This window comes from Acinonyx jubatus, chromosome B1, assembly GCF_027475565.1.
Source record: "Acinonyx jubatus isolate Ajub_Pintada_27869175 chromosome B1, VMU_Ajub_asm_v1.0, whole genome shotgun sequence".
In the NCBI taxonomy this organism is placed as follows: Eukaryota; Metazoa; Chordata; class Mammalia; order Carnivora; family Felidae; genus Acinonyx; species Acinonyx jubatus.
Genome location: NC_069382.1, coordinates 121,247,860 through 121,271,629, shown reverse-complemented (window position 1 = coordinate 121,271,629; position 23,770 = coordinate 121,247,860). Strand labels below are relative to the sequence as shown.

The 23,770-nt window shown below is 33.8% G+C and overlaps 1 protein-coding gene across 4 annotated transcripts in view; it reads right to left on the bottom strand.

Annotated features, from left to right (window-relative positions):
* Window positions 1-23,770, bottom strand: part of STPG2 (sperm tail PG-rich repeat containing 2) — a 598,009-nt gene that overhangs the window by 199,770 nt on the left and 374,469 nt on the right. The gene's annotated exons all lie outside the window — the stretch shown is intronic.

The window sequence follows — 23,770 nt, the reverse complement described above, 5'->3', positions numbered from 1 at the left end:
ATCTGGAACACATGAAGAACTTCTATAATTCAACAAAAACAAATAATCTGATTAAAAAAAAAAAAGCAAAGAACTTGAATTTCTCCAAGGAAGATATACAAAGACCAACAGGCATGTGAAAAGATGTTCAACATTGCTAATCATTAGGGAAATGCACAGCACATCAAAACCAGAATGAAATATTATGTCACACCCAAGAAGATGACTATTATTTAAAAATAGAAAATAGGAGCGCTTGGGTGGCTCAGTCGGTTTAGCATCCGACTTCAGCTCAGGTCATGATCTTGTGGTCACGAGTTTGATTCCCACATAGGGCTCTGTGCTGACAGCTCGGAGCCTGGAGCCTGCTTTGGACTCTGTGTCTTCCTCTCTCCCTGCCCCTCCCCCCCACATGCTTTCTCTCTCTCTCTCTCTCTCTCTCTCTCTCTCTCTCTCTCTCTCTCTCTTTCTCTCTCTCTCTCTCTTTCTCCCTCTCTCTCTCTCTCTCTCTCTCTCTCTCTCAAAAATAAATAAGCATTAGAAAAATAGAAAATAACAAATGCTGGCAAGGATATGGAAAAATTGGAATACCACTGTGGTAGGAAGTAGAATTGTGTAATCAGTAGGCAAAACTGTATGATAGTTCCTTAAAAACTTGAAAATAAAATGACCATATGATCCAGTAGTTCCACTTCTGGGTAATACCCAAAAGCATTGAAAGCAGAGTCTTGAAGAGACCCATGTTTATAACATATTCACAATAACCGAAAGGTATAGGCAACCTAATGATCCATTAGTGGATAAATGGATAAGTAAAATGTGTTATATGTGTACAATGTATTATTATTCAGCCTTAAAAAAGGAAATTGTGGCACATACTATTAAATTTTGAGAATATTATGTTAAGTTAATAAGCCAGTCACATACACACACACAAAATACTGTATGATTCCACCTATGAGGTGCTTAGAATAGTCAAGTTCATACAGACAGAAAGTACAATGGCGACCGCCAGGGACTAGGGGGAGAGAAAATGGAGAACTGTTGACTGGGTTTTGCAAGACGAAAAGCGTTCTGGAGATTAGTGCCACCATAATGTGAACATATTTAACACTATGGAATTGTACACTTAAAAATGGCTAAGATGATACATTTCATGTTTGTGTATATTTTGCCACAACTAAAATTTGTAAAATTAATCTTAAAAGATACTATTGGTCCCTGGATACTTTAAATAGGAAAATCTTTGTCATACTAGAAAAGATCCAGTGCTGAATCTAAGAATCTGGTTTTGTTCTTATGTTGATCTCTGTATACTCAATTTTGCACTAAAGGTAGTTTCATATTTAAATGGTAATCTAGTAATCTATATTCTGAAAGTTTAGCTCCATATCTTGAAAGTTCTCTGAGCTGTGGCCAGAGGAAAATGACATCAAAAATCTTTTATAGCTCATCCACATTGAACTTATTTGACAACTCAATAGTTGGCATTTTAAAAAAGAGAATATAAGTCTGAATAGATATTTAAATATGTATAATGTATGCATTGGTGATTTACTTAGTTCTACAGTTATACCCATTGCTTCCTATCTTTCATGATACACACAGATATAAATCATCCAGCTCTGGCCTATAATATTTCATTACCTTTTTAGATTCTACTACTGATAAAGACACAGAGATGTGAACTTCTATATCAGATACACTTATTTTTAAATAAAGAATTTCCAAAATCATAAAAAAATTCAACCCAGTGAAAAATCTACATATATTACCTTGATACACAATATACCTGATAGTGCTGAAAGTGTTTAGATCAGAATTTAGAACATACATATATTTGGTTGTTGTTGTGCTGTTCTTTGTGTTTTCTTTTTTTTTTTTTTTTTAAATATAAATCCACGTTGGTTAACATATAGTGTAATAATGGTTTCAGGAGTGGAATTTAATGATTCATCACTTACATATAACACCCAGAACTCATCCCCACAAGTGCCCACCTTAACGTCCATCACCCATTTAGCCCATGCCCACACCCAATACCCTTCAAAACCCCTCAGTTTGTTCTCTGTATTTAAGAATCTCTTATGGTTTGCTTCCCTCTCTCTTTTTATGTTATTTTTGGTTCTCTTCCCCTATGTTCATCTGTTTTGCTTCTTAAATTCCACATGAGTATAATCATATGAAGTTTGTCTTTCTGTGACTTATTTCACTTAGCATAATACATTCTAGTTTCATCCACATTGTGGCAAATGGCAAGATTTCATTCTTTTTGATCACCAAGTAATATTCCATTGTTATACATACCACATCTTCTTTATTCGTCAGTCAATGGACATATGAGCTCTTTCCATATTTGGCTATTGTTGATAGCACTGCTATAAACACTGGGGTGAATGTGCCCTTTTGAATCAGCATTTTTGCATCCTTTGGATAAATACCTAGTAGTGCAATTGGTGGGTCATAGGGTATCTCTATTTTTAATTTTTTGAGGAACCTCTGAACTTTTCTCCAGAGTGGCTACATCAGTTTGCATTCCCACCAACAGGGCAAAAGTGTTCTCCTTTCTCCATATCCTCAGCAACATCTGTTGCTTCTTTAGGTGATAATTTGAGCCATTCTGACAGGTGTAAGGTGGTATCTCATTGTGGTTTTGATTTGCATTTCCCTGATGATGAGTGATGTTGAGCATTTTTTCCTGTGTCTGTTAGCCATCTATACACCTTCTGTTCATGTCTTTTGCCCACTTCTTCACTGGATTATTTGTTTATAAGGTGTTGTTTGATAAGTTCTTTATAGATTTTGGATACTAACCTTTTATCTAATATATCATTTGCAAATATCTTCTCCAATTCTGTCTGTTGCATTTTAGTTTTGCTGACTGTTTCCTTTGCAGTGCAGAAGATTTTTATCTTGATGAGGTCCCAATAGTTCATTTTTGGTTTTGTTTCCTTGCCTCATGTGACATGTCTAGTAAGAAGTTGCTGCAGCTGAGCTCAAAGAAGTTGTGCTTGTTTTCTCCTGTAGGATTTTGATGGTTTCCTGTCTTATTATTAGGTCTTTCATCCATTTTAAGTTTATTTTTCTGTATGGTGTAATAAATTGGTCCAGGTTCATTTTTCTGAATGTTGCTATCTAGTTTTCCCAACACCATTTGCTGAAGAGACTGTCTTTTTTCCATTGGATATTCTTTCCTACTTTATCAAAGATTAGTTGGCCATACATTTCTGGATCCATTTCTGGGTTCTCTCTTCTGCTTCACTGATCTATGTGTCTGTTTTTTGTGCCAGTACCATGCTGTCTTGGTGATTACAACTTTGGCTCCAACTTTGACTTTCTTTTTCAGCATTACTTTGACTATTCAGGGTCTTTTCTGGTTCCATACAAATTTTAGAATTGTCTGTTCTAGCTCTGTGAAGAATGCTGGTATTATTTTGATAGGGATTGTACTGAATGTGTAGATTGCTTTGGGTAGTGTTGACATTTTAACAATATTTTTTCTTCTAATCCAAGAGCATGTAATGTTTTTCATTTCTATCTTCTTCATTTCTTTCATAAGCTTCATAGTTTTCATCATACAGATCTTTTACCTCTTATCACCAAACAGGTTTATTCCTAGGTATTTGTGGATTTTTTTGGGTTTTGTTGCAATTGTACACGGGATCAATTTCTTGATTTTTCTTTCTGGTGCTTAATTATTGGTGTATAGAAATGCAACTGATTTCTGTACATTGACTTTTTATCCTGTGACTTTGCTGAATTCATGTACCAGCTTTAGCAGTTTTTTTGGTGGAGTCTTTTGGGTTTTCTGTGTGGAGGATTATGTCATCTGCAAATAGTGAAGTTTTACTTTTTCCTTGCCAATTTGTACACCTCTTATTTCTTTTTGTTGTCTGGTTGCTGTGGCTAGGACTTCTAGTACTATGTTGAACAACATTGATGAGAGAGGATATCTCTGTCATGTTCCTGACCTTAGGGAGAAAGCTTTCAGTTTTTCCCCATTGATGATGACATTAGCTGTGGGCCTTTCATATATGGCCTTTATAATGTTGAGGTATGCTCCTTCCATCTCTACTTTCTTGAGGGTTTTTATTAGGAAAGAATGCTGTATTTTGTTTAATGCTTTTTCTGCATCTATCGAGAGGATCATGTGGTCCTTGTCCTCTCTTTTATTAATGTGATGCATCACACTGATTGGTTTGTGGATATTGAACCAGTCCTGCAACCTCATAATAAATCTCACTTGATCATGGTGAATAATTATTTTAATACATTGTTGGATTCGATTTACTAGTATCTTGCTGAGAATTTTTGCATCCATATTCATCAATGAAATTGGTCTGTAATTCTCTTTTTTAGTGGGGTCTTTGTCTGGTTTTGGAATCAAGGTAATGCTGGCCTCATAGAATAAATTTGGAATTCTTCCTTTCATTTCTATATTTTGTAACAGCTTCAAAAGAATATGTATTAACTCTTCTTTAAATATTTGGTAGAATTCCCCTGAGAAGCCATCCAGCCCTGGACTCTTGTTTGTTGGGAGATTTTTGATCACTGATTCAATTTCTTTACTGCTTATGGGTCTGTTCAAATTTTCTATTTCTTCCTGTTTCAGTTTTGGCAGTTCATATGTCTCTAGGAATTTATCCATTTCTTCCAGCTTCCCCAGTTTGGTGCCATATAATTGCTCATAGAGTATAATTTTGATATATTATCTCTTTCAATGTAAATATCTCCATGAAACCTTTTAACAAGTATATATCAGAGACCTAAAGAGTTTATGTTATGCTAGTTTTGCAAAGATGCAAAAATACTGATAAATGGGCTTGGGACTAAAACTCAGTTTGTGATTCTAAAACCTAAACTCTTTGTATTGAATAGAATATATTGCCACCAATTGTTAACAATTAAATTAAGTTTTGGAAATGAGCTATGATTTGGAAGTATTGTATAGAGGTACTTTTTTTTACATTAAATCACTGATGATAATATGAAAGCTAATAAGCAACTAATAAATATGAAATATGAATATAAATATGGAAAATATATTCATATTTAATGTAACTATATGAAATAACTATATTTCATATAAATATGAAAACTAAAAAGCAACCACAATATGTGTACATATAATAGAATCATCAAGATTCTACACTATAATCAGGCATTTTATGATTATAAAACAAAGACAAAAACAAAATGAAAGCTCATGTTAAAAAAAAAAAAAAAGAAAACAGAAAGACAGACTCCAGTATAAGCTCTTCAATCTCATCTCAAAATGTTTCACAAAGAATCACTTGAAAAACAACTTCAAAGCCATGGCAATTCCATTGCTGTGTTTTATGTGTCATAAAGCCTCCTGTTACGAAATTTTTAGATCTCTAATTTTCATTCCTAGATAATAACTGAAAGACAAATTACTTTCAAGCAGCAGCTCAGCTCTATTCACCTTCAAAATGATTTGAAATGGTCTAGGACATTCCAGAGTACAGGATGTTGATGATGTCTACTTCTAAATGTTTGCTCATTCCATCATCTGAGGCATTAAGGTACTCTGCGCTCATAATTTTAGTGCATGACATTCGATCACATCCTGGTATGTGTCTTTAGAGTAGCTTTCAAGATGGACACTATTCTCTGGACAAAGATTGCTAAATATCTTTATTTTCAAGTCAGTTTTGTTTGTTTTATTTTAGTTCTTAACTGATACCCTTGCTGAATATATATGAATATAACCAGTGAGCACTTAGGAGGTCTGCTGTCTAGGCTGCACATTGTCTGCAAGTCCCACAAGTGGAACTCTACCAAAGAGCTTTTTCACTGCCCCCCAAATAGGAAGTGTATAAAAATATTTTATTGGGAAAAGGCAAAAAACATAAATATATAGGCCAAGTTCAGAAATTACACACAAATTCTTTGGTTATTTTCTCTTATAGATGTGTTTCAACAAGAGAGATGATTAAATATAGTACATGTTTGATTCATCCACTGGCTGATTTTATTTGTAGCAGAGCAATTTTTGTAATATTTATTCTTTTTTGCTGAAACTTATTCTTGAAATCACAATCTACTTGTATTATTTATAATACTGAGTCCAAATTAATGATTAAATAAAGATCGTGACACTTTAAAAGTCCTTATGTTGTCTTTGACTTCTGAAAATGTTTTTAAGTTCTTGCATTTTATTAGATGCTTCCATCTTTTCAGTTATGCCTATAATTCCAGAAATGTAGTTTACAAAGATCGTTCTAAGAGAAATATAAAACTGTTACACAACTGTCAAAATAAAATTTCAAGAGTACTGGCACTTATGAGCTACAGTTGATATTCCAAACAATGATACAGAACTGCAGTTATTTCTCTTCTATATGATAAAATAATAAAAACAAAACAAAGAAGTAATTATAGCAAAAAAAAAATTATGGACATTGGTTTTGCTTCCAAGAGAAAGAAATCTATACTAAATAACTTGAGATCTTCAAGTACTGATCTTGCGCACAATTTGATACACATATATAACAAATTTATTTCAGCTGTGACAGTAGCAGCACCAGGAACAGCAGCAATGGCGAGGTCTGCTGCTGCTGCTGCTGCTACTGCAAAATCCAGTGTCTCAAAACACTTTACCCTGGCATGTTCCATTCCCCCTCCTTTCCTTCCCTCCCTTCCTCCCTCCCTCTCTCTCTGTCTCTGTCAGTCTGCTTCTCTTCCTAGCAGCTCAGATGATGTAACGAGAGGCTCTTACTGGCACTATATTGTAGAAGAATTTGTAGAAACACTGATGAAGAATTTTCCATGACTCTTGGATTCATCACCCAAATCAGAAAGGTATCACAGTTGGGGCGCCTGGGTGGCGCAGTCGGTTAAGCGTCCGACTTCAGCCAGGTCACCATCTAGCGGTCCGTGAGTTCGAGCCCTGCGTCGGGCTCTGGGCTGATGGCTCAGAGCCTGGAGCCTGTTTCCGATTCTGTGTCTCCCTCTCTCTCTGCCCCTCCCCCGTTCATGCTCTGTCTCTCTCTGTCCCAAAAATAAATAAACGTTGAAAAAAAAAAAAAAAGAAAGGTATCACAGAGAAGAGAAATTTGGCGGCAGGAGTTGTCAATATGCTGTTGAATTCCTCATCCCACCCATTTAGGAGTGGATGGGTGGGTGGGTAGGGCATGTTCTTTTAATAAGTCTTTAGAAAAGGGGCATTAAAAAACACTGTTTTTGAAATGTATTCCCTGAACTAGTTTGACATCTGCTTAGGATAATGGGATTAGCCTATACTGCTAGACTTAGAAGAGATTAGAAATGAGAAAGTTTTTCTCATAAATCAGGTTTGTGTTAGAAAAGAGAAAAAAACAGATTGAAGTTGTGTTGAGTCTTGTCTAATAAATCCAAGGGAACATCAGCAGAAAGAGTCTAAAAGGTTTCTCAGTGGTTGCAGGAGAATCGGTGGACCATTTGGAATAGATAGGTATCTGCCTAGATCAAGAAAAAGAGATCCAGGAGAGAATGCCTAGATTTCACAGAAGCATAAATAGATTTAGCTTTACATATCTGTCAGCTTAAAGGGTTTGAAGCCAACTTATTATCCAGTTTGGCTAAGTATTTTCTAATTCAATCTCTTCTCCTTTTCCATATTTCCCTCCCTGTGAAATTCAAAACCACAGCAGGAAGGTAGGGAGATAAGAAGGAAAGAAAAGTTCTAAACAAAGGAAAAGAGATGTCAATCACACAATGTCCTCTTTCACACTGTAGGTTCAAGTTGCAGGAAAGAAGGAAAAACAATTGCAACCAAGTGAATTTCACAGTTTGGAGATTATAAGCAGTACTGACTGGGACAATTTAATTTCTTATTTGAGATTTGTTTCTGGATAAAATGACTATAGTATAACATTGTGTCTTTTTTCTAAAGGTGGGCAGAAAAGTCATGAGCCTGCTTGAGTTTTTAACCCAAGGGTAAGGGAACGTTGCCCTTGAGTAAAGTTTAAAGGGATGGTAAAAGGCAAACTCCACACACTGTGCGTACTCAGCATATTAGCTATATGTACATCTTACTTTACCTAGTAGCCAGCAAAAATAGGCAGTATTCCTTAATATCTTAGAAAGAAAATCCCCCCCTTCTGAGTCATTTAGTTATCCCTTAATCAGTCACTCTGGCCAAGGTAGTACTCTCATCAGGTATGGATAAATTTTCCATTTATTCAGGAAAAAAAGAATCTGTTGCCATAAGAAAGGTGGAAAGAAAAGAAAGATGACAAAAACAGCAAATGTCCATGAGAATAAGTATCATCATAATATCCTGAGTGTAGCAGTGAGTAACTAGATGCTCAAACGTCCTACAGTAAGCACATAAAAGAAAGGACATTATTATGCCCTGCTACTGTGGTGTTCTACATGGCATCTATCTAGTGAAATGTTTGTAATGATTTATATAAAAAGTACATTTAATAGAATTGCTTATAATTTCCATATTTTCCTAAATTAAAATTAAAATTCTCCCTACCATCAAGGGATCTCTAAGAATTCAAGGGATCAAAATTATAATTCAGATTATATCATTGAAAGGGCGGGCCTACGCCAGCCGACTCCATCTTGTTCTGTGTCCTTCACCTTGACCACACCTCCTCCCCTTGAGTAATCCCCCCCCTCACCTGCCTAACAGGACTCGACCCTTCCCCAGGACCCTTCCCCAGCCAATCGGCTGAGGCCATAGCCATTACCTCACCAACTGCCCCCAGGCCCCAATAAAATCTTTGTCCTTTTGAAACTCGCTCTCTTTCCCTGGTATCTCACCGCTGCGTCGGTGCAGGTAGGGGATTGAGCTGAGCTAGCTCGAATAAAGGCTCTTTGCTTTTGCATCGGACTCGGCTCCCTAGTGGTCTTTGGGGATCACGAATTCTGGGCATAACAATCATGTTAGAATTTATATTTGAATTAATCTTACATATACCTTGACTTCATATCATAATCAAATGTTTGTCCTCTGTCCCTACATGAGTTTACATTAAAGATCATAAATATCTTTTCCCATCTTTCTTTATCACTAGAAAATGTATATGCAAAACATTCATATGCATTATCAATGTTATATATTGATAATATACATATTATCAATATACATATACTATGTACATATAGTAGGACTTCTTACATGTCACCAAGTATAATATATACTTGGTATATATACATACCATAGTATAATATACATATACTATGTACATATAGTAGGACTTCTTACATGTCACCAAGAAAATTTCTTTCAAGTGAGAACATAATTTCCTGATGATATTCAGGTTAAAATATTGGCTAGCTAGAAGGTCTTTATTTTTATTCCCTAATTTTCCCACAGAAAAATATTAAAACTAGGAAAGAAAACAAAGCCACCAAAGCAGGGAGAATCAGGATAAATGGCCAGGCATGTGCCTGAGACCAGAAGGAATTTCTGATAACTAAAGGTTAGATGGAGCCATTAAGCAAAATCATTTAGGAGAAGGTAATAAATTATGTCCATCAAACTTTAATTCACATTCTTACCTCAGAGACATGGTACCATCACTAAGTAAAGAGAAAAAAATTCATTATTTTACTGACTAGGAATGGTTTTCTAAGCAACTCAAAGCCATTCTCTGTTGCCTTCTAATACTACACTCAGGACTACAAATCTAATAATCAGCAGATCCCAAGACAAAATTTGCCTGGAAATAACAAATCAAACCCCAGAACGAAGTCGGTAGCAGAGGGAGATGAAAGCAAGAATAACCATGGGCAAAGTGCATACTCTCTGGGCTACATAGTCTTCATGATTGCTTCAAATTATCCTAAAATTAATTCCTATCTACATAATGACATAGCTGACCATGCAGTGAGAGTAGGAGTCTCAGTTCAGCATAGCTCACCAAATTAATGACTAAATAGCAAAGAGTCTTTTAACTGTAGACCTGGAAGAAAGATTCTAATAACAAGCAGGTATTAGTGAAGTAGAGCAAGAAGGATCAATATATTGATGATAGGCAAGTATGACTCTTTTCATTAAATGGCGAACACAAAATAGTAACATGTCAATTATACAAAAAAGGAGAACAATACAGCTGGAATAAAATATTGTAGAAATAAAAATATTCTTGAATAATATGAACTATAGTAAATTTCAAATATCAGGTGAAATTTTTCTACATTTATATGATAATACTATTTATAAATCTATACTAATACATTTTAAAATTTGAATTAAGTAGAATATTATCTAAGGAAAAATAATCAAATTGTTAGAGACAGTTCTAAAATTTATGAAGGAATTTTTAAAAAATTGTCATAGAATTTCTGCCGTTAGGAGGTTCATAGCTCAGGTTCATTCATTTAACCATGAATGTTTTTATTCTTTCAAATAACAGAAAAACTAAAAACTCAGATTTATTTACCCACTATTATCTATTATGTGCTAATGGATGCTAGTAGCTAAAAATAAAGTGATGGGCAAGAAAATCATGGTCTCTGTCCTCATGGAGTTTATAATCCTGTGTGTATAGAGACCATGGATCCAACTGCTTGTGGCTAAATATTAAGGAAACGTTGGAATAGCTAATGAGTTACATAATGACATACTTTATACCACTGAGCTGGCCAAAAAAAAAGTAACATAATATTAGCCCATTTTATGTGCAGTTTTGACTAAAGATCAGAACTTTTAGAAAACCATAGAGAAATATCAAGGTACCTTAAAAAGTTATGATGATTAGAATACTCATTTGATGTTTTGTTTTGGGGAAAATTCCATATTATTTCCTATATCCTTTCAGTGAGAGCAGAAATAAAACAATAAGTAATGTATACTCAATTAGCAAGGAAAGGAAGGGAATCAATGCTTTCCTGTCTTTTTATTTTCTTTCTTACTAAGATTCTGATTTTTTTTAAGTTTTTATTTAAATTTCAGTATTGTTAACATACAGTATAATATTAGTTTCAGGTGTACAATATAGGGACTCAACACTTCCATACAGCACCCAGTTCTCAACACAATAAATGCACTTCTTAATCCCCATCACCTTTTTTTATAGTCCTATTTTCACAAGCAAAGTAGCAATAGAACAGTAACTATTCATGACAAATTTTGAGAAATAACATAATTTTCCACCTATCTAGTAAAAGAAGTCTTTAGGATCATACTTTTAAGTTTCCTTTTCATTATTTGTAATATTCTCTTGGAGACTAGGAAATCAATTTTATTTTATTATTGCTTTTGTCTTTCTCTATATGGCATTATTGATTTGTTTCTACTCCATTTATTCCTGAGCAGGGACTGCATGAGGACTGATTGTTTAATTTGTTGTTTGTCAAAAACATCACTAGTGGTGGTATCAGCAAGTCTTGGGGAATAGCATTTGCTAACTTAGGCTCAACTATGTGTTACTACTCAATTCCTTTAAAAAAAAAAGGCTAAATTTGTACAATAGCAGAGGTTGCTTTTTAGAGAATTATTTCATTTCAAAAGGTTGACCAGTTTATGCCAATTCATATGTGCCCTCTGAAGATTTATTAAATTATAAAATGATCAAGAGGTAAGAGTGACTTGTTTGCAGTGAAGAAGGGACATACTACTTTAAGTGTACAAGCTTGAAAATGTTATAAATACAGTTAATAAATTCTACCAAACTTCCTCAGATTTACAACAAATTTTAAATACTATATACTATTTTAATATTTTGGTTTGTAACTTTACTAGACAAATTACTTCATATTCATATAATAGAATGTGTAGGATAGAGAGATTATTTAGATAAAATATATGCAATATATATGCATTATATAATGTATACACACACACACATTATATTAGTGAGATTGATCCCATACTTTTCCTTGCTAAGTGAGGTTAAATTTAATATATAATGTTAATATATAATATATTAACACACAATAATATATAATATATGTTATTTTAGGCTTTAGAATGTAAGATTCATGAAGACAGACTTTTGTCCATTTTGTTCAAAGCTGTATCCCTAATACCTGGCATTAAATTGGTACACAAATGTAGAAAGAAGTTTCATTATCCCCATCTCAGAAATAAAAATAAGTACATACATATTAATTGATTTATGATTAGGATTTTAAGTGTCTAACTTCTGATCTCATATGAAAAACATGAGGTTCAGATTAGAAATGATTTATTTTTGTGACCAAGTTTAAGATTAGGAATTAGAATCAGTGATATCTCCATAATACATAAAAGGGATTAGTGTTTGACAGAAGTTGCAAGGGTACTTTTCTGGAAGATTCATTTGCATTGCAAAAATTTGTTTAAGATAATTGGCTTTAATAGGTTTGATGGAGATTCTTTAGGGGTAAAGCAGAGATAACCCTCCCCACCCCAACCAAAACCTTTTGACACTTACTCTCTTTTCCTTTAACTGGGAAACCGACAGAGTGAGTATATACCATATTGGTAGGAATAACAAAATACATAGGCTGTTCCTTTCCACTCCATGAAAATCCCTTTAAGCTTTGAAGAAAGTGATATAGTAGCAAGTCTGCCTAAGAAAGAAGTGTGAATTACATACCAACAATGGATATAGTCCAGGTAGTATTAAGAAAGAGTGCCAGAGTAACAAAGAGAGACATGCATTCTGGAAACTGGAAATCTGCATTAGACTATGATGGTACTATATCATAGTTTACAAGAATGGTGGTTAGGCAGGTCTTTATTATTATTCAGTTTTGTCTAATTAGTATTTCTGGCAAGTAATTTTTAGTACCAAAATCCAGACTTGATCACCAAGCCCAAAACCCAAGTAAGTAACTCTCTAAGAACTGTAGCACAAAATACTTCCCAAAGAGTATCTAATGCATTCTTCTGCAGTGTAATCTTGCTCTTCCTCCATCAGGAGTTGGAGTCTAATCCCCCTGGCCTTTGAACCGAGGCTGGAATTTGTGACTTGCCTAACAAACAGAATGTAGCTGAAGGGATAATTTGGGACTTCCAAAGCTAGGTCATAAGCCTACAGGTTCTGCTTTCACCTCTTAGAGGGCTTGTTTTGGGGCACCCAATTACCATGCTGTGAGAAGCCAGCAAGAACTTCCATCATGAGAGTGATCCTTCTTGGACATCTAGCTCAGTCAAGCCTTTAGATGATGCCGGCTCTGGTTCACGTGTTATTTCATCTCAATGAGAGACCCCAACTGAGAACTGCCCAGCCAAACCCAGTCAGCCCACAAAATCATTAGCGATAATTTTTTTTTGTTGTTTTAAGCCATTAAACATGTGGGTCTTTCAATACATAGCAATAGGTAATACATATAGGAACAAAGTGCTTTTAACTCATTAAGAATGTAAAATATGTCAGGGTATGAAAAAGCTGGACTAAATGAGTGCTTTCAGGGTATCAGCTCATTCAGAGAACAGCTCAACCATAAAATTTTAATATCATCCAAATGGGTGACCTGAGTATAAACACATGATTACAGGATGCACTGTGTTTTTAAATAAAATGCTATTTTCTTGTTAATCAAGTGGTTTGCATTCACTATAAGGAGCTTTCTTGCTAAAATCAATTTGAGGACTCGTGCTGTGGTAGTTGTTTTACTCTGTATTTTACATTCCCATTTATTGTTAGGTAAGTGGGATAGCAGCCATAGCTCTCTCACTAGTAAGCTTTTTATAATTATGAGTTGTTGACATCCATCAACAGAGTGGTGTTATATATATATAAATGGGCCCTAAATATCTATCTTCATACATATGAGAGATGTAGGACAGAGCATAATGATTCATTACTACGTTATTTACAATAATCAATTGAAATGTGTCACGTAACTGCACACAGGACATAACTAGGGAACCATCTGTTCTTATTTTCTTATTTCTCCCCCTTATCACAAATGTTCCTTCTCACCTGACCCAAAACTGCACATATCCCTTCTAGGGAGGATTAAAAAGTACTGATTACCTCAATGCTATGTCTATTCAAATAGTGGTCAATGATGGGATAAGGGAAAAAAATGAATGTGTGTGTGTGTGTGTGTGTGTGTGCGTGTGTGTGTGTGTGAGCATATTTTTACATGTGTATTTGATCTAAGGATTATCTCAAAATTCATCTGATTATCTCAAAATTCAAACGGAAAACCTTCTCATTTTGTCTAGGAGGACATATAGAGAAATAGTGCCTGGACACCATTTTGAAATTCTACCTACAAGCTTTAGCATTATGGTAAACTGACAAAATTCATAAAGTTATACAACCTTAGATATGAGAAATTCTGCTTGCTCATATGCAAATGCCAAGATATATAATAGATAATACAAAAATATATTAGGTAATTAGGAGTTAAGTAGAGCAAAAGGGTAATTTGCTATCTATTTTAGAGCATAGATTAAGACAGCTTGCTTCTGGCAAAGAAACTCTTTTTCCACATTGGTTCAGATAAATATTTTCCCAAAGAATTTATTCTGTTTACTATGATCCCTAAAAATGTAAAAGCTAAAAGCTATTTATCCCAAAGGCATCAATTATCTTCAACTATCTGAAAAGACTTTGTTAAGTAGTATCTATTTATGAATATTATAAAAAAGATGTGGAATATTAAAAAAGAAAAAGTAGGACATGACTCTGGCCTCACTAAGATTATAGAGCAAATCAAAAGACAAAGCTAGGTTGGACTAAATACTAAAGATACAAATATAAAAAGCGATAGTGCTATATCCAAGGAAAGTCTTTTAGACTGGAAATAAGGCTGGTTTCAGTTACAGGCCTCAGAACTGTGGAGGAGACAATCCCCTGTGAGCCCTGAGAATTCCTGCACACTCTTACTGAGTATACAAAGAATGCAAGGCCTTGATCACTCTTTACTTGGTCCATTTTCCAGGTCTTTTTGTTTTTATTTTGTTTTTGTCTTTTTGTGGGGAGCAGGGTTGAGGAATGAAGTTATATCTCTTCCCCAAAACAGCCATGCTTGCATTCACTATGAAACCAAAACAGTGATCTTCCAAGCTCTGGCTTTCTCACGTGTAACACAGCCAACGGTATATGCAGGCATCCATCCTGGGCCCCTTGCAGCCCCCCTGTATAATTACCAGATAAAATATAGAATGTCCAATTAAATTTGAATTTTGTATAAAAATGGACGTTTCTCATGTAAGTGTGACTCAAATATTGCACGACACACACACATATATAATGAAAAACATATTTAACTAAAATTCAAATTTAATTGGGCATTCTGTACTTTTTATTTGTAAATTTGGCAAGCCTATCTTCACGCTACAAGGGGAACATAAGAATGAACAAAAATGAATATGAGGCTCTGGTTACTGATTTTGCTGGCAGTAATAAACTCCTTTGTCACTGATACAGGAGTCTCATGTTTTTCCCCCAACATCCAAGATAATAGTAACAGGCTAACATATTATCCTGCAAGTATGGAAGACTCAGATTCTGCACAATTCCTGACACAGAAAAGAGGACCTTTGTTTGTATATGTCCACTGTGGCAGTTTATAGCTAAGTAGAAGCAGAGGGGATGTTCTAGGCAGGGGAAATGGAGCCCAAACAGAACACTTTTTGGAGAATAAAAAAAAATAATAATAAAGTTGCATACTTAAAAAAAAAAAAGGTTAGAAACAATTCTTCATGGGTCCCTTGCATTTCTTACATGCAGAGATACTCATTGTTTTTGTTTTAACTAACTTTTGAAGGATGTTTGTAGAGTGAACAGCTTTGAATGAGACAGTATATTCCTTCCAGAGCAAAGGGCAAGTTTGTTTACTATTCAGTGAAATAAAGATAATGTTTCCTTCTTGCGCAAAGTTCAAGCAGGCTTACTGAACCTTATATTCAAATTCTCTAAATTTCATATTCCCCTTATGTAATCCTATACAGAGCGTGCAGGTACGACCTGGTCTTCTTCATACTACTCTAAAGGAATCCGGTCTTGGGAAAATGATGCAAAAGCTGATACTCTTGCTACTGCTATTGCTGCAAGTAATAAAAGATCTATGTCTCAGATGCAGGTATCTCATATCTTCTTCCAGCATCCATGAATAGAGGCAGACTAACTTGTCAGCTTGCAATAGAATAAAATACCAAACTGTTCATAGTTCTTAAGATTACAGAGAATTTTAAAATTTTGAAGAATTTATACATGATGTGACAATCACTGGAGAGCAATTACATGTTTTGGCTTGAGAGCTGATAGGAAGATGGTATTTTGGCATGATTTCCATGGCTCATCCTCACTCCCAGGACCTTCCCATATACTGTTTCTCTGGATGGAACAATGTTACCTCACCATCTTCTTCCCAATATTCGAAATGCACGCTTCTACACATGCGTATACAATTTCCATGTGTACTATGGCTAGATAATTCTCCTTCAGGAGCTGTCAACCATTCCAAGAAGCCTTCCCTGAGCCCCTCAAGTTCTGCTCTTTTGTCCTTTGTAAGTACTCCAAATGTGCCTTGTACTTTTCACATCAGTCCTTATCACATGATTGTAATTTTCTGTTCACATTCCATTTCGCCCACTAGACTTCAAGCTCAGTAGAGACAGGTTTTAAAGTTATATTCTCAACACTTGAGATTATTAAGTGGCATAAAAAATTATCAATGTATATTTGTTGAAATAAGAGTTGTAGAAGTTGCAGGAAAATTCCCTTCTTTGTGGTGTGCATGGCTGAATTTTTAATTATTTTTGAACACTAATCTATATTTATGCAGTGCTATAAAAACATAATGAGAGGGACACCTGGGTGGCTTAGTCAGTTAAGTGTCTGACTTTTGGTTTCAGGTCCAGTCATCATCTCATAGGCTCATGGGTTGGTGCCGTGCATCGGGCTCCCTGCTAACAGTGCAGGGCCTACTTAGGATTCTCTCTCCCTCTCCCTGTCCCTCTCCCTCTCCTTCTCCCTCTCCCTCTCTCTCTGCCTCTCCCTCTCTCTCTCTTTCTGCCCCTCCTTAGTTCATGTTCTGTCTCTCTCAAAATAAATAAATAAGCTTATAAAAAAAAAACTTAATGAGAGAAGACAATGCCCCAATATTTTGCTTTCTCATTCCATTTCCAGAAAGATCCTCCCTATTTCTGTCATTGCATTGTTTAGAGGTGAATGCATGCAAGCTACCAACTCAAATTTGTTCTTCCTTTTTTCTGAGGCACAAAGTTATGACTGTATTTCCTGGCCCCTCTTGTGGATAAATGTGGTCCACATAGTTATATACTCTCAGATGAAAGATAAATGGCAGGGATGTGTTAGGAATCTCTGGCTCTGTATTTCTGTTCCCCTTCTAGAATGAAAAAGACTAGAATCATGACCCTCTGTGGTTTCACGGAGCAAGCCTGAAAGTGGCCTGAAACATTAACCTTTAAGCCACTTGCAGACACCTTCTAGATACCCTTTTCCAAAATCTGTCCCATAGATATTATTGATCCTGGGTAAAATGATGATTTTTATAAAACTTTGAACTTCTTATCACCTATATTTACACTCTTACAGTTTGATGGCAAAGTATCCATAACTGCTGAGAAAAGTTCAACTTTACTTGCAGGATCTGAGGTTAATCATATGAACAAAGCGGTCCTTCCCAAATGCACAATTTATTTGAGATCTCTTAAATGCTATTCTCTACTCCATGATATATTTATCTCTGGATTAACATGAAATAATGTTTTCCATCACTATCAGAAAAATTATTATCAACCTTATTTTTTCCAAAAATATTTAAGTAAAATTAATTCAGATATGCCTAATGATCCTGGCCCTATATGGCCCTATTATTAAATTACTTGCAGTTCCCAACAACATGTGCCATGCTCCTTCACACTTTATATTTTCTATTGCTATCTAAATTATATTCTCCCTCTTTGTCATTGTCACAAACTCTTACTTATTCTTCAAGATTCAGAAACTATCACCTCCTTTTGTGGAGTCTTCCTTAACTCTTTTGTGCTTTCAGCAAAACAGAATTGTTATCTTCCAAATCTGGGCACTCCTCACCCCTTTGTACACACCTCTGCTATGTCATAATGGATGCTGGTGAATAGTCAGGACACCAATGTCTGTTTCTCATTCATTTTAGAGTTTGGAATTTCCTAAAATATTGTCATATCCAGTGAAGATCTCACCATTTCCAAATAATTTATTCACTTTTAATCAAAGAAGTTGGATTTCTCCTCATCTTCCTCTTTATCCTACCCTTTCTCCAACATCTCCATCTCAAAAAGAGGAGGAGAGATCCAACATCTCAATTAAAAATGAATAAATTAAAAAAATTTTTTAAAATGAATAAATTATTTGGAAATGGTTCTTTCTCCTGTTCTTTCTTCATTTTATTTGACCTCATAGTTTTATATTCACCAAAAAATGGGTATCTGCTAAATTGAAAAGCCCACATGTGAGGAATTTAAGAACATATAAGGGCACATACTACTGAGTCAAAACACTAAAGGAACAATTCAATATTCTTTCTAGGTGTTAAAGTTTCATTCCCTTGAGATTCATTGCACAGCCCTGTTCAATATGAAATTCTAAAAATATGAAAAATATTTTTTAGTAAGGCATTTGGTTTCTTAAAACCAAATGTTTTAAAAAAATGAATTAGAAAGTAATTTTCCTATGTTAACCCACTTATTTAAACTAGGATACTTAACCTACTTGAGCTAATTTAGAAAGAAAAGTATTGATCTGAAAAGACTTGTGCATGTCTGAAACTCTTATGTAAGATACAGGATAGAATATAATAGGGGCGCGTAGGTGGCTCAGTTGGTTAAGTGTCCGACTTCGGCTCAGGTCATGATCTCACGTTGGTGGGTTCGAGTCCCGCATTGGGCTCTGTGCTGACAGCTGAGAGCCTGGAGCCTGTTTCAGATTCTGTGTCTCCCTCTCTCTCTGCCCCTCCCCCACTTGCATTCTGTCTCTCTCTGTCTCAAAAATAAATAAACATTAAAAAAAATTTTTTGAAAGATTATAATATAAAGTATCTTGAAAGATTTTGTTGTACATACATACTGATGGACATTCTGTAATTAGCCAAATATTTACAAAAATTACAAATATTTACAAAAATAGGTTTCTTCAAGGACAGAATTATTTATACATATATCAATTTTGTTTTCTACAATGTGTAGTATAGTCAGAGAAACACATTTCTTTGAGAATGTTATATTAAGAGATAATGCTCCTGATTTTAGCAGGATTATCAATAAGAACCTGGTGCGTTTCAATAAGACATTTTTAAATCCCCTTTTTAAGCTAGCTGATAAATTGCATTCATCGGTCTATTTTTCACTAGGTATCTTAGCAACTCAAAAATAAAGCTGTGCTAGATTGAATAACTTAAACTACATAGTTCTGGTTGACAAGTCTAGATTTTTGCAAATATTCTTAGTAAATAATAACAAAAGTAAATTTAAAGTTTACAACAAGAAAAATCAAACATACATTTATTTCTTATTTTTCAATAACACTCTAATGTGTTATTAACTGTTTGTCCAAGCACTGTGCTTGGCACTTCATATGCATTACTATATCTAATCAATTCTAAGAAACTTATTTTTCACATTTTAATATCTCTGAAATATGGATTTATATTACAACCATGTTAGTCAGATATCAGGATTCAATTATTACTCTATGTGCATAAATTAACTTGGCTATTATTCCCAGTGGCATGACTAGATAAGTAAAATTTCTCAGTCAATAAATCATCTAAGGACCATAGTTAAACTGATATTTTTTGTTCTTAGTACATAAAATAATGGTGCATTTTACAGTACTCTCACTAATGGCCAAGTTGTCTCTAGATTAATTTTTTGCTGGAAAATCAGAGTCTGTACTGTATCCTCAAAGACAGCAATCCCAGTTGCTCATCCGAAGCAAAGGCTTTGGAAATATTTTGTCTCTAAGTAGACATTTATATCTTTAAATATCAGAGTATTAGCTGATTTTGATTTCCCACATTTATGTATAAACTTTAATTCAGTACATTAACCATCTTCACTATGTATAGTATAGAGTGCAAAGGGATTAAAAAATAAACTTAGAGTCAGAAGATCAGTAATAGTAATAGTAATAGTAATAATAATCCTTGAAAGCCATCAGTAAGGTGTTATTGAAAGAGCCAGGTAATTATTTAAAATACAAATTTTATATAAGAAAGCAGCTACTATATGAAAATAGCATCGGTAATAAATCTGAGCAAAGGGCACATACAATCAATGATTCTCATTAATAATGCAACAAGGAAAGTGTTGGAGTTTTTTGTTTGGTTTGTTTACTACCATTTTTGCTATTTGAATATATTGTTGGTAATTGTTGAGATAAAAAAAACTGGATTAAAAAAACCACATTCCATACAGAAAGTTCAACAAAGAGGTATAGAGTCCTTAAGAAGAAAAACAAATTAAAGATAATAGTAAAGAGTGGCTTTGTTCCATCACTTATTTAACTGTAAATCTTGAACATACACTTTAAGAATGGTAACAACAGAAAACATTTTCAAGGATGATTTACGCCAATACAGTGAGTTCATGAGCACATTAATTTGCACCAACTAGGTATTTCATAAATTTTGGTTGAATGAATATCTGAAAAAGTAGAATGGTTACAAGATGCAGTAATCTTGAAAAGAATACAGATACATTTGGTTATAAAATAATACAAATTCACCTGTAACATATAGCATCAACATTTTGAAACATGACAGGAGTAACAGAATGAAAGGAATTAGGATGGCCAAATAAACAAGATGGAAATAATCATTAACATGGCCAAAACAAAAGGAAATTTTGTAAGTGAAATAGAATTTATAAAAGCACAGAAACTTTGAAAAGCTCTATGTGAAGATGATGTGCCTATTAATCCATAGACAATATCAAACTGTTAATCAGCCAGTGAATAAATCTTCCTTGACATTAATTGAGTTGTTGTGAAATAAATTAATAATTCTCTACATGTTAAGCACCAGATGTTAGTCTATAATTCATATAAATATGCAAACATTTTCCAGACAAAACTAATTCAACTTATCAATGCAAAATAATAATGAAATTCATTAGCTAGTTTCAGAAACACAAAATGATGATCCAGCGTGATCTGCAGATTTTGCTGTCGAACTATGAAATAATGCTTAGATTCACCCAAAACACAAAAAGCCAAGGGCTCTATCTTGAACTGATTCAGCTCTTACAGTTACTACTTATCTTGAAATAAAACAATTTGTGGTTATCTTACTATACAACAATCTGTCTCAAGAGACTATATGAACAACTTTAGCTACTGTATACAACTTTCATTGTGTTAAGAACTATTAGCTACAATTCAGCAAGTACAAAAGCAGTTGCTTTTTTTTTAATGACATAAATTACCATAATGTATTTGAAAACTGAAACTACTGCTTGGCCCAATGTTATATGCTTCTGATTTTTCATTGTTAATCATAGAAAATAACTTATCTAGCATCTCTTATTTATGTATACATTTAAATCACAATTACATCTTGCTCACAGATTTTATTAGAACATCAATCTGAAAGTCAGATATAAGTAAAACACATTTGTCCTTCACAAAAATAAATATTAGCTTTCTCTGTAAAATAATTGGTTGAAAGCAAAATATAAAAATAAGTATATTATAAAAATATTACAGTTATGAGAGAATGCTCTATTAGTGGAAGTCTTAGTCAAAATCAAAGATGGCTAATCATTTCTGTCTTATTAATCCTAAAATGTCTTACAAAACACAAAAAAAGTTATGAAATTGATTTTAAAATTTCAGTGTCTTTAGAGTTAACAGACTACATGATCAGTATAAAAATGAAAATTAAATAGGAAAATTTATAAAATTGGCTATATAAAAACAATGAAGGCAGAATGTGACAAATATTCATGGTTTTGTGATCCTGCAAGAGATAGACCCTCTCGACTACATTCTTAATTTATTGAAAAAATGGAAAAACTACTCTGAAAATGACAGCAACATATCTAGACATATACTTGTGTATATACTGTTCTTAAAACTAAAACATTGCTTGCCATTTTAAAAATTGATTTTCTATCACAGAGGAAAAAAACATGTCTTATTAAATCTGAGCAATCAAAACTAAAGAAAAAAAGTATTATAATCACTATTTTAATATGATTATTTCCTTGATAGAGAAGGTAAGATATTATTCAATATCAAATTCAGAACAAAGAAATAGATTTAGAAATATTTCAGTGTCATAAATTGCTTAAATTTCCATCAACACAGTGAGAATTATTCCTCAAAGATACTCAGACTGATTTACCAATTGACCTGGACAATGCTTATAAGACCTCATATCAATCCTGATGTTAAATTTAGCTTTTCAGCATTAAAAATAACTAAGTTGATATAATCAAAAAGTTAGAAAATTAAAAACGTATTCTGTGGGGTTTTTTTACAGTTTCCAAATGATAAAAATTTTAATAATCTTTGTGGTTTATAGATAATCTTCAGGTTATCTGAAAGTGAAAGAGAACTCTGTATTTACATTTGAGAAATTATTTCTAAATTCTAAAATTTCTTGTCTATTGAAAATACTGAAAAAATCTAAAGCAAAAAGTTTTCATACAAAGTTATCGCACACTAAATGCTCTCATGGCCACCATATCAAAGGAACAAAGGCCGAAAATGTCACCTGGTCCAGGAAGAATGTTTTTGCTAGATTGTGCTAGGCTGGTTGAGTTGTCAGTGTAAGATAAATGGAGCTGAGCTGTACCATTAACCTGTGACATTTCTGACAGTGCAAGGCTATGTGCTATGAGAAAAGTAGACTTTTTTCTTTGCTGTTCCTCAATTTATAATAGAAATAAGAAAAGATAGATGAAATGTTTTAATGAAAGACAGAAACATATCAGAAAAGCCTATCTTGAATACATGCTTTCCATTATATGTAAAAGCATATCCCCAAATAAAAATATATTAATAAATATATCACATAAATCTATCACATTGTCTAAGGAGATAAACATTAAAATAGTCCTTACTTTAGCCATTTAAGAACAACAAAATTCATCTTTCCTTATTGATACCTTGACTTGTAGTCCTATCAAAAAAGATAATTAAAACCAAGTCCTCATTTTTATGACAATAAATCCCATTCCACTCTTAAAATTACTGTTAAGCTTAAAATATACAAACAATAATGGCATATTTTGTTTCTAGGTTCACTACAATTTCACAGAAAGTTTGTTTTTTATTTCTGAGTTTCCCACTGGCATGGGAAAAATAAAATAGATAGATGATGGCCATGCTAGAAAGATCAACTACCAAGATATAATAAAGACTAAATACCAGTTAATGTTTTAATAAGAGTAAAAAAAACTAATAAAATCATAAATTAGTATTGATATTTACTCACAATTTAAGGGTGAAATCAAGTTACCTAATATGACTCTATGCCTTACTAACATGTGTCAATAAAATGACATTTTGTGATCCTGAGTCCTTGCTCAGAAATGCAATGCATACAAAAAAAAAATCAGTTTTCAAGGACAGAATGTTACACATATACTGATTCATAGAAACCACTATCTTTTATAAATTCATATAATAACTAATATGAGCCAACAAAAAATGCTATATTAGTCACTGTGCTAAAGAATGACAGTATAAAGATGCAGAGATACAGAGCTTGTGCTCAGTCTGCCCAAGTCTAGGAAGGAAGGACCAATGCCTATATCAATATTATAGTGCTAAAATGCCGGAGTAAGAAAAAGGAATTATCAATTATTCATTAAAGAACAATTTGTTGGATGTTTACTATATGCCAGCTACTGTTTAATTATATTTAAAAGGATATG